We start from the raw sequence: 14,910 nt of genomic DNA, 5'->3' as shown, positions 1-14,910 counted from the left end.
CTTCTTTTTAATGGATGAAGGTATATTAGGAAAAGATTCTAATTATCTGTCATTATGTTGTTTTATTTTTCTCCTGCAATGTTGTTTTATTTTTCTCCTGCAATTTCTTATCTCAGTTTCTTATCTCAGTCTCCTTCAGAACTTCTGTAAACAGAGTAGGTAATAACATATTGACTGACTCAATAATAACATATTGACTGACTCAATAAGTCAGTCAGTCTATTCTTCTAGCATTATCTCAATAATATATTTGTTTCTTTTGGTTGGACAAGAGCATATTAAAAGAAATAGTATTTTAAAAAATTGTTTCATTGACTGTCTATAGAATAGTTAGCCATAGTTGTGACAAGAACTTAGTATATTGATTTCAAAAGCTCTAGTTGTGTTTTTGCATAAAGGAAATTTTGGCTCAAAATTTATAGTGATAGTTGAGTTCTCTGTGAACATCAAGTGGTTGGCAAAAGACATGCAAAGCAGGAATCAGCATATAGGGCAGAAGGTCAGGCAGACATCTGTCTTTGCTAAAGACATACCATGTTCTGATGAACTATGGCAGACTGAGAATGTCAACAGCATCCTCCCAGAGTTAAAAATCTGGCAAAACTTAGAAGATCTCTTTCTTGGATTGGGGGAATATTTTTTGGAGTAATGATTTCTAAATTGTCTCAAATCCTCAATTACATGTACCATTTTTTTCTCCCTCAAGCTTAAGAGAAAATCATAACTACTACTAAAATAAGATGATCACAAATTGAGTGAGTCACGTTGACATAATATAATTTTCCTTCCAGCTTTTAACATGAAGTATTTTTTTTTTATTTTTAAATGCCAGTTTATTTTTTTCATACTATATATACATAATTTTTAAAACATTTTATTTTTTTATTTCTCCCCTCCCCACTCCCTTCTGGTAACACTAGTCAATTGTCCATGTCCATGCATCTCTTTAACATGAAGTATTGAAATGATGCCCAGTTTCCTAAATCCCAAAAATAGTGTAAGATACAGTACTATCAGTATAGGACTAATATGCAGAGAGTCAAACAAGCACAGACCTTTCATTTGTTTAACCAATAATATATTATGCAAGAATATAAGCTTTTGGTTTATTTTTTTATTAAATGTATAAATAGCCACTCTTTTCACATTCAGTGTTACTTATTCTTCCCCAGTTCAAACAGTAAAACTGAAAAATTGAAATTTTAACTCCCAGTCAAGCCCCAAAGTAAAAGCAAGTATTTTAAAAATTAAACAAACAAACAGAAAAAATGATTATAAAATTGGTGGTAGAAAGCCAATAATCTAAATTATCTACCTAGTAGATTTAAGTCACATCCTGATTTTCTTCTAAGAGATTAAACTCGAGTTTTTTTTTCAACTCTACGATTCCTTCAAAATATCTTCAAAAACATTCATTTCGAACAATTCAACTTCAACTGGACCAAACCAATTCAAATTCTCCAAGGATTGATTACATAGAGAAAATAGGCTAAGTATATGATGAAATATGACTTACTTGCTGTGCTGAGAAAAATCACTTGTCCTTCAGTTTTTCAATCATAGTAATATCTATAACTCAGCAATATAATGAGGATTATTTTCCATATGATGATTTTGATGTTCCGAGATAAATTTTAAAATATTGTTGAATTATGCAACAGAATATATTTCTGAAAAAATTCCTCTTGTAAAAGCTGGATTTTGTAAATCATGTATTATTTTTTCATTGATATTTTAGTGCATTTTCAGAGGAGATAATGGATATAAAATCATACTTTCTGAAACATGCAGTTAGTGTTGCTTTTTAAAAAGTCTTAATTTTAATATAAAATAAAAAATGTGAATATATTTTTAATATAACCATAGGTGAATCTAATGTTCTGCAGAAATGACTATTCAAAGTCATATTAAATTACTTCATATGAAACTTTAATCTCAGAATCAATAAAATTAATTTACTGTTTGATTATATCTTTTTGTGTTAAATGATTTTGACCTGATAAAAAGACTTTTCTGAACCCAACCTAGGTCAGATCCTCTGTTACAAGTTCCTAAACATTTTCCTCTATTTGAATAATTGGCCAACTGTATTTAGTTACTTTTTAATGCTTATCTCCAATTTTCACCACAAACTTGTGAAGTCCACAAGGATAGAGACTATATCAGTCTTGTTCACCACAGGATCTTTATGGCCAGGAACAGTGTGTAGTACCAAAAAATACTTAACTGCTAGACTATCTGACCCAAGAAGGGAAGAAGAGAGAAGGGGAGTGAGAGAAGGTAAAAAAAAAAAAAAAAAGGGAGAGAGAAAAGGAGGGGCAAAAGAGAGAGCAAGAGAAGGATAGAAAGAGGAAGGAAAGGAGGAAGGGCTGGAAAGATGGAAGGAGGTAGAGAAGAAGAAAGATTGAAAGGCAATTAAGAGGAAAAAGAGAACAAAGGAAGGAAAGAAAAACTATTACCAAGAATTTAAAGAATAATTAGTTTCTCAACAGTAATAAAATTTTACCTATCCTTTAGTTAAAGCCCACTAATAGATATTTGTTATCTCTTCAAGATAAGTATTATCTCTATTCTATATATTTATGATTTTTGTAATTAAAAATATATTCATGAAGTTCTATTATATAACAAAGAACTCAGGCAAATTTTAGAAATAGATGCCTTAGTTTTTTCTCCCAAAGTTTTATTGGCATACAATTGGCATATATCATTGTATTAGTTTTAGATGCACAACATAATGATTTGATAAATGTGTTTTTTTGCAAAATGATTGCCACAATAAGTTTAGATAATATCCACCACCTCACATAGTTAAAAATGTTTATTTTTCCTTGTAATAAAAATTTTTAAGATCTACTCTCTTAGCAACTTTCAAATATACAACACGGTGTTGTTAACCATAGCCACCATGCTGCACAATACATTCCCAGGACTTATTAATCTTATAACTGGAAATTTGTGTCTTTTGACCTCCTTCACCTATTTTGCCCATTCCTACCCCCTAACTCTGGCAACCACCAATCCGTTCTCTGTATTTATGAGTTTGTATATTTCTAGATTCCATATATAAGTCAGATCATACAGCATATGTCTTTCTCTAACTTATTTCACTTAGTATAATGCCCACGAAATCCATCCATTCTGTCGCAAATAGCAGGATTCCCTTATATGCATGTATTTGTGTGTGTATATATAATATTTTCTTTATTCATTTCCTTGCCAACAGACACTTAGGTCATTTCCATGTCTCAGCTATTATAAATAATGCTGCAGTTAACATGGGAGTGAAAATATCTATTGGTTTAGTGCTTTTATTTCTCTCTGGTAAACCCTCAGAAATGAATTGCTGGGTCATATGATAGTTCTATTTTCAATTTTTTGAGGAACTTCCTTACTGTTTTTCATAGTGGCTGCACCAAGAGTGCATGAGTTCCCTTTTCTCCACATCTTTGCCATCACTTGTTATTTCTTGTCTTTTTCATGATAGTCACTCAAACAGGTGTACAGTAACATCTCAAGGGTTTGATTTGCGTTTACCTGATGTTTAATTATGATGAGCTTCTTTTCATGTACATGTTGGCCACATATCTTCTTTAGAAAAAATGTTTATTTACCCATTTTTTAAATTAAATTGTTTGGTTTCTATCTACTGAGTTATAGGAGTTTTTAATATATTTTTGGATAGTAACCTTTTATCATATTCATGGTATGTAAATATTTTCTCACATTCTGTAGGTTGACTTTTCCTTTTTTTTAATAGTTTTCTTTTAAAATGCAGAAGCATTTTAGTTGGATGTAGTCCCACTTGTTGATTTTTGCTTTTGTGACCTTTGCTTTTTGTGTCAAATTTAAAAAATCATTGCCAAGATCAATTTCAAGGATCTCACCCCCTACTTTTTCTTCTAGAAGGGCTATGGTGTCAGGACTTATATTCAATTCTTTAATCAATTTTCAATTGTTTTTTGTGTGTGGTATAAGGTAGGGGTCCAGTTTCATTCTTTTCCATGTGGTTATGCTGTTTTCCCATCACCATTTATTGAAGAGACTATGTGTATCATTGGCTTCGTTCTCATAAATTAATTGACCATATATTTCTGGGCTCTCTAGTGTCTTCCATTAATCTATTTTTGGTTTTTGGCCAATACCATACTATTTCAATTATAATAGCTTTCAACTGTAGCTTGAACTCAAGAAGTGTGATGACTCCAGCTTTGTTCTTTCTCAAGATTGCTTTGGCTCTTCAGGATCTTTTTATGGTCTCAAATTTTAGAATTGTTTATTTCTGTAAAAAAAAAAAAATGCCGTTAAAATTTTAATAGGGATTGCATTGAATCTGTAGGTTGTTTGGAGTAGTGTGGACATTTTAATCTTTTAATCCATGAGTATGGACAATCTTTTTATTTATCTGTGTCTTCAATTTCTTTCAACAGTGTCTTATAGTTTTTAGTGCACAAATCTTTCACATCCTTGGTTAAATTTATTCTTAGGTACTTTATTTTTTTTTTGATGCAATTGTAGATGAGATTTTTAGAAAGTTCTCTTCTGTTCATGATTTGTATATGGAAATACAACTGAATTTTTATACTGCTTATGTATCCTGCAATTTTACTGAATGTATCCTTTCTAACTGTGGAGTTGTTAGGGGGTTATATATACAATATCATGTCATCTTCCTTTCTGATTTAGATGGCTTTTATCTCTTTTTCTTGCCACATGCTCTTGCTGGAACTTCCAGTACTATGTTAAATAAGCACATGAGAGTGGGCTTCCTTATCTTGTTCCTGATCTTAGAGGCAAAGCTTTCAGCTTTTCGCCATTGCGTATGAAGTTAGCTATGAGCTTGTCCTGTGTGGATTTTATTATGTTGAGGTGTGTTCCCACTATAATCAGTTTGTTGAGAGTTATTATCAGGAATGTGTGTTGAATATTGTACAATGCTTTTTCTGTATCTATTGAGAGGATCATATTATTTTATCTTTTGTTTTATTAATGCAATGTATCACATTGATTGATTTTTGTATGTGGAATGATACTTACATCCATAGAATAAATCCCACGTGATTGTGGTGTATGATCCTTTTAATATATTATTGAACTTGGTTCGTTAATATTTTGTTGAGGATTTTCACATCTAGGCTTAGAGATATTGACTTGTAATTTTCTTTTCCTGTAGTGTCCTTGTCTTATTTCAGTATCAGGTTAATGCTGGCCTCATAAAATGAGTTCGAAACTGTTCCCTCCTCTTCTGTTTTTTGAAAGAGTTGAGAATAATTGGTATTAATTCTTATTTAAATGTTTGGTAGAATTTATCAGTGAAACCATCTGGTCCTGGACTTTGTTGAGAAGTTTTTAATTACTTATTCAATCTCCTTACTGTTCAGAGTTTCTGTTTCTTTATAACTCAATTTTGGTAGGTTGTATGTTTCTGAGAATCTATTAATTTATCCAAATTTTTTACTTTATCCATTTTCCTAGGTTTTCCAATTTGTTGGCAGATATTTCTTTATAGTTGTCTCATGATATTTTCTATTTCTGTGATGTCAGTTATAAAGTTTCCTCTTTCATTTCTAAGTTTATTTTTTTGAGTGTCTTTTTTTATATCTTAGGCTTTCTATTTTGTAAAATGATACTTATCTCATTGGATTTTTTGAGATTTAAATGAACACACAAAAAAGAATTTAAACAGCTCTGAAAACATAGTAAATGCTTATTATATTATTATTATAACTTGTTTTGCTGTGCTACTGCTACTAATTATTTTTATTACTAGAGTGAGGTTAATTTGAGAATTTTTGCTCAGAACCTTACTCTGAGCAGCAACACCTAGGTTTAAATAAAGGTAGATTGACTCCAAAGCCCACATTCTTTCTACTACAATAAAACGTGACTACTCTGATGTTGGAATACTTCAAATTATGATATGCTATCTCCTTAATATAATTTCTATAATCCAAATGTATATTCAAGACATTCAGCTCTCAAATCTATACAGTTTGGAGACTGTCTCTGCTCTTAGCCATTCTGTGGATATTGTCATTTTCTTAAAGTAGAAAAAACTGAATGATTTGCAGTCAATCTATGACTATAAAGTGAAAATAACAAGTCCCGTTACTAATTTCTTCATATGGAAACATTTATTTTGTTTTTATCTGCATAAATATTTCAAAAGCAGCAAAGGAGTTTGAGAGAGAATTTCTTCTTGCTTGTTCAAATTTTAACAGGGGATAGAGACTCTAGAGTTTTTACTTTTATATAACTTTTCACAAATAGTATAGAATTTAAATCCATATGACTGTTTTTTTCCAGTGACTGTTTATTAGAGTTAATATTATTTGAAATTTTGTGTTTTTCCTTTTTCTACGTAAGCCCTTAGATCAGATAGTGATGCCCTTGTTTGGTTTTACATTATCCCAAGTTAGTCTGCCCTCAGGTAATGCTGACTGCTTTTCTGAAAGCACTGAATTGGTGCCCCTCCATCCCCCCGCCGCCACGCCGCCCAAAGTCACAGGCTTCTCTAGGACTCTGATGCCCACAATTGCTGAAATTTCTACATATAATCAGAGAGTTTACTTAGATAAAAGTAAAAAAAAAAATGCATTTTCACTCCAGTATACTGAGATTAAATTGTTCAGATATTTACCATTACACATTGTTTTTTTGTTTGTTTGTTTGTTTCATTTCTTCATTTTGGGGGTAATAGTTGGAATCCAGTGTCTTGTTATAAACAACATTAATACATTATTAGATCATGCCTGGGTCTGTTCCTGGCATTAAGTATTTTATATATCTACATCTATATCAATATATATCTCGAATGAATGAATGAACTTTTTTAATATTCAAAAAGATAAGTTTACCTGTTTTTACCTACTGACTTTAATTTCTTTCTGAAAAGCATATCTCTTTAGTAGAAGAAGTTCTTAAGTTGGAAGAAAGCCATTAATTTTAATGAGAAATATTATGAAGCTCTGCAACACAATGTAAGACAACTAAATATTTTCACATTAATTAAACAATGAAGATACATTTCTATACATAATTAACAATTTTAAACAAACCATATTTTTCAAAAAATAGCATAAATAAGGTGTCTCGTACTATTTTAAAAGTAGACTTTATTATTATTCAGATATGGTGATACCAACAGAACAAAAGACAACTGCTGTTGAGAGACAGTGTGTTATTCACAGTTCCCAAGAGAAGGAGACACCATACCATGGAAGCCACACAAGGAAGCACCAGGGTCACTCAGGAGGTAGAGGAAGTAAGGTGAAAATGTGGACAAGAGCCTTTATTGCCCTTTCCTTGGGAATGACTGGGCAAGGCAAAGTAAGTAGATTTAGGATTAGCTAGTTTGAATAATTTTGGCAGGCTCTGGGGCATAGGAGGAGTCCCTAGTTATCTGGCACCTGGCCCAGGGGTGATAGGAGAGGGGAAAGTGGTTCTGAGGGTAAAAGTTCCAGAAAGGTGACCATTGAGAGGGATGGTCTCTGGATTGGTCTGTAAATGAAAAGTGTGTTTGTGAGTCCTTTACTATCTCTAGCAATTGACTAACCTGGGATGGAGCAGTCCCTTCAAGGTCAACAAGGTCCCAAGATGTCCAAGCCTCAAATACAAAAACTAGAAAACATGATTATTACATGCATTCATTCTAGGAGAAAGATAAGACCTGATTCTAAGTGATGAAGGAGAAGTATAGTCATTCTTCGAAAAAATGCAGTCCTCTTCCTGCAAACTGTTTTTTAACCAGTTGAGGTTCCTGGTTACTATGCTTTCAAACTACATTTAAAACAGAGTTGTTTACAGAAAAAAAACCAAAAAACTTTATGGTAAAATAAAACCAAAATCAAAGCAAAACAACGCTTCGAAATGTGTAGAAGTAATATAAGTTGCTACCCTTTAATGATGCTTGCTTGGTATCAGTGTATAAAGCGAGCCATTTTGGGTTCATGCAAATATGGGGCACAATTTAACTTTTGTTCCTCATATTTTCTGATTATAAAAGTAATACAAAGTTAATTGACCCACATTGTTTTTGCCTAACAGCATAATGTTGATTATTACTTACTATAACATTTATTTGATATGTTTTGTGGTGAAAAAAAATACTAAAACATTTGTTACTGTCTCTAAGATAGTATAACTTTTTAAAAATTCTTATAACTAATGATAAACTGATCCCTAATTTGAGATACATTTGCTTAAACTATAATAATAGCAAAATCTCCATTTATATTTTAATAAAGTCTAGCTAGAAAAATAAATAACATCAATATTTACCTTACTCCAGCTTTTCTCACCATATGTTGCAGTATTTGCTTACAACTCAAGCTTGGATTGACCTTCTTAGCTCCTTCTCGGTGCCTAAAAGGATTCTCACACTTCTCTAAGATGACTGTTTCTAAATGCTGATGTGAAGTAGAATGCTTTGGTGTCAGAACCTTTTTATCACTATTGCTGCACAGATTAGTACCTTATCTGTTCCAAAAACTTCTACCTATAGTCCCTGAGTGCCTCAGCTGCATTGAACACCTAATGATCATGTGGAGCCAGATGTCAGTGTTCTCTTCAGAAGTGCCCCAATGTGATTTTAGAGTCCCTACTTGATGCTTAGTATTTCTCCTTAAATAGTAACATTTATATTGTATTACTTATTTACTGGTGTTCAAACATCTGAAATTTTCAGTTTCATCCTTTTTTTCCTTCATAGCTTTTCTTAAAATGGTCAAACCTCTCATTTTAAATTTTCTGAATGCATAAACCAGTTCCAAAATGAGTTAACAATCTTTAGATAATCATAGTAAGTTAAAAATTTCTTGACACTGTTGCTGTTTCCCAGAATTCATTCTACTTGTGTTTTCTCTTTTGAGCCTTCTATCTATTTATCAGGAATGTAGTTTGGTTGCCAAGGCTATCATATCATATTCATCTTATTAATTCTTCTTTATTTCTTAGTGTTTCCATAAAAATCTTGATGAAACATATGCATGCCACTGTCACACACCCACAGATATGAAATTTGCAATTAATAGTTTTTTCTGTCTGCTTGGCAAAGTGATCAACCATGTTTTATCAAATATAAACTTAAGAGATTTTTAAAATATATATTTTAATGTTGATAATTATCAGCTCCTACTAATTCTCTCCACCTAATCCCTATTTCAGGGATCAACCTAAACCCTAACCTTGTTTCAGACCTCTTTGGGATGAATAAGGATGCTGATTTCCCCAAAAGCCGATCATTTTCTTATGTTAAAACACATGGTTAATGCTTACAAATCATCTCCTTTGTCAGCTGTTTGGAGACAATGAACACATTTGTTAGTCATTTACTCTGTACAAGGCACTGTACTAGGGGAAGCAAAGAAGCAATGTACTCTTAGTTGACTTAGTAGTTCTATGCAGCTGCCCCAGGTTTGCTATAGAAGAGTGGGGTTCGGGATAGGAGTTCTAGTATCAGAGCAGTTCTGAAACCTTATATTAAAAAAAAAGACATTTAATTTATACATAATAGTGTATATACTGACTTAACTGAATCATGAACAATTCTTCTTCTGTTCTCATACTTAAATCCCTTTTACCACCTCTGATTCTCCTTTTGTGCATCTGGGAAAGATGAACAGTAGAAGGGGAAAAAGTCTAACACTCAACTTTGCTTTCATGTCTCCATCAAGACATGCCGTGTTGCAGGGAGTAGATAATCATTCCCTCAGTAACCTGCCCTGTCACAAAGGAAATGCAATCTTCAAGCTATTTCTCAGAGATCAGGAAACAACCTCACTAGATTCCCACACTATGTTAACATGCTATCTGGATGTTATGCTGTTACTCTACTCCTGATAGGAAGAACACAGTTCTGCTTTTCCACAGAGAACACAAAATTTGGTAACGTATTGCTAATTCGTTCAAAAATTACAATTTGAATACCATAGGTATCATCAAGCAAACAAGATAAGCAAGGTCATAATTTTTATTAAATTTCTGTTTTTGAGAGTGAAGGACAATGATTTTTTTAAACGAATAAATAAACAAAAAATAAGCAAATATATCAGATTACAGTAAATGTTTCATAGAGAATTAAAGAAAGTGATATGAGAGTGTGATAGGATGGTACTTCCAATGGGTGGGAAGAGAATCCTCTCTGAGAAAATGATACTTTATCTGGGATCTAAATGATGAGAAGCAGCCAACCTTTAACTTCTGGGAAAGATCATTCCAAGCAAAGGATAGAGCTAGCGCAGAGGTTCTGAGGCAGAGTGAGCTTATTATTTACTAAGAATGGAAATAAAGCCAGTGAGACTGGAATCTAATGGTGGAGAAGGTTAAATGTATAATATGAGTTTAGGGAGTGTAATGAGTTCAATAGTGGCTCCCCAAAAGATATGTCTATGTCCAAAGCCCTAACACTTGTTAATGTTACTTTATTTGGAAAAAGGGTCTTTTCTGATACAAAGAATGAATCTTGTGATGAGACAATCTTGGATTACTTGGGTAAACTCTAAATTCAATGACAAGTGTCCTTAGGAGAGACAGAAGAAAAGGCAACATAAAGACAGAGACAGAAACTGGAGGAATGTGGCTACAAGCCAAGGAAACTGAGGAATACTTAGTTTGATTTGATATATGTATATGTTGTGAAATGATATGTCATTTATATCACAATCTGTAAGTATATCAAGCCACCAGAAGCTAGAAGAAGTGAAGAAGTATTCTCTGCTAGAGCCATCAGATGGAGTGCAAACCTGCCAACCTCTTGAATTTGGACTTTTGGCCTCCATAACTGGTAGACAATAAATTTCTGTTTTTTAAAGCCATCCAGTTTGGGGGAATGTGTCATGGCAGCCTTAGGAAACTAAACAGAGATGAACAGTGGGCAGACCATTTGGAACATTAAAGGCAAGTGTAAGGAGTTTAGGAATTTATCTAAGTTTAAAAGAAAAATTTGGAGATATAAGTGAGGGATGGAGCTGTTAGAGGACTGAGATGGTCTGACTTTCAGGAAGGCAGATAAATATTATTAGCTCACACTCTGGTGCAAAACATCTTTAGGTTAAGTCTTGGCCTCTATTAGCTATATGATATGGAGTAGTGTATTTCAAACATCTAAGCCTTAAGTTTCCTTATCTAGTTGAGTATAATAATAATACCCTAACTCATAAGTTCACTGTGAAATTCAACAAGTTTAAATTTTAAATTATTTTGAAAAAGTGTCTGACACTTAATTAGAACTTAATAAACATTATATATTGTTTTGTTTTTTAAACTTTGGAAAATAGATTTTAGAAGGACAAGAGGTGAGATGTGGAGAAAAGAGGAATGCATAAGTCCCAAGCAAGAGTTGGATAAAAGTGGTGATATGAGGAGAAGTGAATGGATTTAGGAAATGTTTTAAAACTAGAATTTGCCTACTTGTATCTGGGAAGTAAGGGAAAGAAATAAAGTAAGATGCCTAGAATTCAGTTTGAGTAACTCAGAATATTATAATAATATGAGTTGAGAAGAATAAGACATGGTCCTTTAAAAATCAGAATTTTTATAGGAAAATAAAAGTTCTGTTTTAAATATACTAATTTCTGATGCCTATTAAATATGTAAGTCAAGAAGGCAGCTGTGCACATAACTGTGGAGTGTGGAGGTAGATTCTGACTTTAGAAATTAAGGCTAGAGATAAAGATTTGAGAATTATAAATCTACAGATGGTCTTTAAACTGTGGAGAATATGTAGAAATCTCAATGAAGCTGTTATTAGAAAAGAAGAAGGAAAAAAGATAATAATCTTCATCACTTCTTAATAACTTATAATAGTTTACTGTTATATATTCTATCGTAATCAGCTTAGACTGCTATAATAAAATACCATAGACTGGGAGACTTAAACAATAGACATTTAATAATACTGTATTTTTAAAAGTTGCAAAGGGAGTAAATCTTAAAAGTTCCTATCAAAGAAAAAGATTGTAACTATTTATTGTGATGGATGTTGACTAGAATTATTGTGGTAATTATTTCACAGTATATAAATATATCAAATCATTATATGTTGTTAACCCGAAACTAACATAATGTTATAGATCAATGAAGAAAAAATAAAAGAATAGATGAAAACAGCAGAATGCACGTTTCCCAACTGCCAATGAAACATTCTCCAAGATAAACCATATGTTAATCCATAAAGTAAGTCTTAATAAATTTAAAACAAAACAAAACAAAACAAAACTGAAATCCTACAGAGTATCTTTTCCAATAATAATGAAGTGAAACAAAAAAACAAAAATAGGCATTTACTTTTCACAGTTCTGGAGGCTTAGAAGTCCAAAGTCAAGGTGCTGGCAGATTTGGTTTTTGATGAGAGCCCTCTTCCTAGCTTGCCTTCCCACTATGTCCTCCCATGGCAGAGAGAGAGAGAGCTCAGATCTCAATTCCTCTTCTTGTAAGGACACTAATCCCATCATGGGGCCCCACCCATATGATCTTATCTAAACCTAATTACCTCCCAAAGGCCCATCTTCTGATACCATCACATTGGAGGTTAGGACTTCAATACATGAATGCGAGGGGGACACAACCCTCATTCCATAACATATACACTCTTCAAGTTATTTACATCTGCTGTCTTTATGGTGGAAAGTCTACTTATAATGGCATGATACTGTGCATTTCTCCACGTTTATTGGCATTCTGCTGATAACTTGAAATCAGTTAGGATGAGCATTTACACCATAGACTTTGAAAAATGCTAAAGCCAGGCTTTGCCCCTAAAACTTTCTAGAAAACTTATTTGACATTGGCTAGCATGTATTATATATACACCACCAAGCCAAGGGAGGTTTTGTTTGTTTTAAGGATAGAAGATACTGCTGGTCATGTATATGCTTATATTTGTAGAATAAGTCTTTTTTAGATCTAGAATAATTTCCAGTCTTACTTGTTTAATTCTGTTAAGAGAAAATATAAAGCTCTAAGGATAGGGTTCTTGAGAAAAAAAAAATGTATAGAGGAGGATATTATTGCAAAAGCAATGCTTTTAAGAGGGCAAGAGTGGATTGGATTCAGAACCCAAGTTAAAAAAAAAAAAAAAAAAACTGGCCTGAGATAAGTAAGAGGTATCTGTAGTGACATCAGAGAAGACAACCAGTGTAAGTAGTTTGGTGTATTTGTACAGAAGATACTGAGGGCATCACTTCTTTTTCACCTGAGGAAGAAGATAACCTTGCCAAGACCGTATTTGAGAAGGAGGTCTAATTTACTCAGCTACAGCTGCCATATCCACCCCCAATTGGAATCATTAGGTACAGCAACTTGTTCACTATTTCTTTCTTTATTACACCAGATCTCCACATATAAAACTATACAATCAGAAGATTCTTTTCAATTATGTTTGAAAGGTGGATAAGTTTTAGAAATGAAAATACAAATCCAAACTATTTACCTACACTACTTATAAAAATTAATCTCTGAAAATATATGCAAGTCACAGGTCTCACAAATCCTCCAAATGTACACTAGAAATAAACTCATGGTAAATTTCCCTAAAGTTTATGAAAATCCAAAAATACTGTCAATGTTTTATGAGTGGAATGTTTAGCCCTCAATATGGTCAATGCTAAGAAGTTTCATTAGAATGTAGAGCACTTGATAAAATACTCTATTTCTAGCACCTAAATATAAAAATTAGAATCTATTATCTCTAAATGGAGCAGTCTTCAGCCACTGTATGGCCACCATGAGGATAGGTAATCTCTAAAATAATAAACCCTCAAAATCCTTAGGGTTTAAGCCTCATAACTGGAACTGGTGGTCAGATAACAATAACATTTGAGCTCAGAGTAGCCAAAAATCATTTCATATTTCATTAAATTGCTTCCCCTTACTGATAACTGGAACCCAACTTGGATATTGTGGTTTTATGATTGTGATATAAATTACCATCAGGAAATATTCTGATGTCTCCAGATCACACACAAGAAAATCAACATAGCCTGAACTGATTTTGAACTACCAGACTAAGGTAAGTCTTTTCACATAACTGGAATAATTTCAGTTATTACTGGTTCAATACTGTTAAGAAAAATATGTCAGTTCTCTGAGGAGAGGATTTTTAAAAGGTATCCTATATCACAGATATTGTGACACAGATCACTAAGGGAGCAACTCATGAATCAAGTAAGGTATTTCCAATAGATTGGTTACATTATTTGTCTCAGAGAGAGGTTCATCCAGGTTAGCTAAAGCAGATATTATTCTAGAGATATATATAGGGCAAGAATGAAGGCAGAATCTCACAGAAATTAAGTATAAAATATATAATTAGGTTAGGTCTTAATGCAGAAACAGTGTTCTGGGTTCAAAATATTTTTCTATGCTAAAGGCAAGAGATTATAACCCTCCTTTCCAGTGCTTTAGCATTAACCTGACACATATTTTTGTGTGTCAGCTGAGTTCTCCACTCACTACCTACAGGCTTCTTCACCTTTTGTTTTCTTCATCTCTTAAATATTGCATAGCTTGCGGCATTTGTTGTTTACTGAGAGTCTTATATGTGCCAGGGACCGTGCATGGCAACAGTGAACAAGACACATGACTTTACCTTCAGAGAATTTGCCTTTTAGTGAGGGAGATAGAGATTAACCAGGAATTCAAGATACATAAAATAAGTATAGATTGTGAAAAGTTCCAGGAAGGAAACAAACAAAGTTTGCAATTAAAAAAGTTACCTTAGTGGGGCTAGGGGAGGGCTGAGTGGTGGGGATGAACAATGCTACTTTACATACAGGGATTCAAAGGAGTCATCCATTTAGAGAGTTAGGGACTGAGTGATACAGTAAGGATGTAAAGTGGGAAAGATTTTGGTTTAATAATCATAGCAATGGCTTACTGATAGCTCATATTGGCAAAGAACGTTGACCATTT

At 32.9% G+C, this 14,910-nt stretch overlaps 1 protein-coding gene across 2 annotated transcripts in view; it reads left to right on the top strand.

Annotated features, from left to right (window-relative positions):
- Positions 1-14,910, top strand: part of EDIL3 (EGF like and discoidin domains 3) — a 610,996-nt gene that overhangs the window by 173,700 nt on the left and 422,386 nt on the right. The gene's annotated exons all lie outside the window — the stretch shown is intronic.

This window comes from Pteropus medius, unplaced genomic scaffold, assembly GCF_902729225.1.
Source record: "Pteropus medius unplaced genomic scaffold, Ma_sr-lr_union100, whole genome shotgun sequence".
Lineage (NCBI taxonomy): Eukaryota > Metazoa > Chordata > Mammalia > Chiroptera > Pteropodidae > Pteropus > Pteropus medius.
Note: the sequence above shows the minus strand (reverse complement) of the source record. Positions and strands in the feature narration are given on the sequence as shown.